Source organism: Neodiprion pinetum, unplaced genomic scaffold (assembly GCF_021155775.2).
Source record: "Neodiprion pinetum isolate iyNeoPine1 unplaced genomic scaffold, iyNeoPine1.2 ptg000124l, whole genome shotgun sequence".
Classification (NCBI taxonomy): Eukaryota; Metazoa; Arthropoda; class Insecta; order Hymenoptera; family Diprionidae; genus Neodiprion; species Neodiprion pinetum.
Genome location: NW_027184537.1, coordinates 2686 through 5000, shown reverse-complemented (window position 1 = coordinate 5000; position 2315 = coordinate 2686). Strand labels below are relative to the sequence as shown.

At 63.5% G+C, this 2315-nt stretch overlaps 1 non-coding gene across 1 annotated transcript in view; it reads right to left on the bottom strand.

The window, feature by feature from the left end:
- Window positions 1–4, bottom strand: part of LOC124224262 (small subunit ribosomal RNA) — a 1913-nt gene extending 1909 nt beyond the window's left edge. Inside the window, exon 1 of the ribosomal RNA XR_006884586.1 lies at window positions 1–4. This exon is cut by the window's left edge and continues 1909 nt beyond it. This is a non-coding gene — a ribosomal RNA (small subunit ribosomal RNA).
- Between the last annotated feature and the right edge of the window lie 2311 nt (window positions 5–2315).

Below are 2315 nucleotides of genomic sequence, written 5' to 3'. Positions count from 1 at the left end.
GGGAGCTTCGATACAAAATCTCGGCTCGGACGTGCGCCACCCATCGCCGACCGGGTCTCGTAGCCCGGTCGGCCGCGCGTCTACTGTAAGTTTCGGGACTGCACGCAGGCAGCCCCGGATCCGTGTGCCGCCACCTTCGACACTCGGCTTATAAGCGTTCGAACGATCTCCCGTACCCGTCGGCTAGATTGAAAGCGTCTGGGATACGTTGTTATAACATCTCTGGTCTTTGAGTGTACGCTCGGAAAGAAGCGAGTTGACGCGTGCGTTGGAGCGTTCGGCCTTCCGTGTTTCACGGAGAGCCGAACTTCTTGGTACCGCGTCAAGGGCCATTCGGTCTGAGACACCGACCCGCGGTAATGCAGTGACGATAGATGAAACAACGCGAGTCGCGTAGTTTCTTTGGTACGAGGCACGGAACGGTCCGCGAACGCCCGCTCCTGGTCTACGCCGAAGTACGTATCGTGCTCGAGCACGTACCGGTACGGCGTAGCAGGCGGACGACGGGAGACCGGCCCGACCGACTCGCTCCTCTTACTAGTAGGAGCCTGGCCGCTAGGACGTCGGCGCCGGTACGGTGGTAGCACGGTCGGCTTACGGGGCGAAACCTCCGCGGGCTATCGAAAAAATTTCGAACTCCGGGAACTTTGTCGAAATTAACCGAGGCTCATATGACGATGTTCCGACAGGCTCCCGGCCCGGATCGACTCCGGGACGCCGCGCATCGCCTTTCGGTCGACTCGGACCGAAATTTTTACAAGTCCCGTCTGTCCGGATCGACTCCGGGACGCCGCGCGTCGCCTTTCGCTCGACTCGTACCGCAGCTTCGACGAGTCCCGTCGGCCCGTATCGACTCCGGCACGCCGCGCATCGCCTTTCTGTCGACTCGGACCGTAATTTTTACAAGTCCCGTCGGCCCGGATCGAATCCGGGACGCCGCGCATCGCCTTTCTGTCGACTCGGACCGAAAGTTTCGCAAGTCGACGTCGGCCCGGATCGACTCCGGGACGCCGCGCGTCGCCTTTCGCTCGACTCGGACCGGAATTTTCACAAGTCCCGTCTGTCCGGATCGACTCCGGGACGCCGCGCGTCGCCTTTCGCTCGACTCGGACCGGAATTTTCACAAGTCCCGTCGGCCCGGATCGAATCCGGGACGCCGCGCATCGCCTTTCTGTCGACTCGGACCGAAAGTTTCACAAGTCGACGTCGGCCCGGATCGACTCCGGGACGCCGCGCGTCGCCTTTCGCTCGACTCGGACCGAAATTTTCACAAGTCCCGTCTGTCCGGATCGACTCCGGGACGCCGCGCGTCGCCTTTCGCTCGACTCGTACCGCAGCTTCAACGAGTCCCGTCGGCCCGTATCGACTCCGGGACGCCGCGCATCGCCTCTCGGTCGACTCGGACCGAAAGTTTTACAAGTCCCGTCTGTCCGGATCGACTCCGGGACGCCGCGCATCGCCTTTCTGTCGACTCGGACCGAAACTTCGTCGAGTCCCGTCGGCCCGTATCGACTCCGGCACGCCGCGCATCGCCTTTCGCTCGACTCGTACCGCAGCTTCGACGAGTCCCGTCGGCCCGTATCGACTCCGGGACGCCGCGCATCGCCTCTCGGTCGACTCGGACCGAAAGTTTTACAAGTCCCGTCTGTCCGGAACGACTCCGGGACGCCGCGCGTCGCCTTTCGCTCGACTCGTACCGCAGCTTCGACGAGTCCCGTCGGCCCGTATCGACTCCGGGACGCCGCGCATCGCCTCTCGGTCGACTCGGACCCAAAGTTTTACAAGTCCCGTCTGTCCGGATCGACTCCGGTACGCCGCGCGTCGCCTTTCGCTCGACCCGGACCGAAATTTTCACAAGTCCGGTCGGCCCGTATCGACTCCGGGACGCCGCGCATCGCCTCTCGGTCGACTCGGACCGAAATTTTCACAAGTCCCGTCGGCCCGGATCGACTCCGGTACGCCGCGCGTCGCCTTTCGCTCGACTCGGACCGAAATTTTCACAAATCCGGTCGGCCCGGATCGACTCCGGTACGCCGCGCGTCGCCTTTCGCTCGACTCGGACCGTAATTTTTACAAGTCCCGTCTGTCCGGATCGACCCCGGGACGCCGCGCGTCGCCTTTCGCTCGACTCGTACCGCAGCTTCAACGAGTCCCGTCGGCCCGGATCGACTCCGGGAGGCCGCGCATCGCCCTCCGCTTGACTCGGAACGAAACTTCACTGAGTCCCGTCGGCCCGTATCGACTCCGGTACGCCGCGCGTCGCCTTTCGCTCGACCCGGACCGAAATTTTCACAAGTCCCGTCGGCCCGGATCGA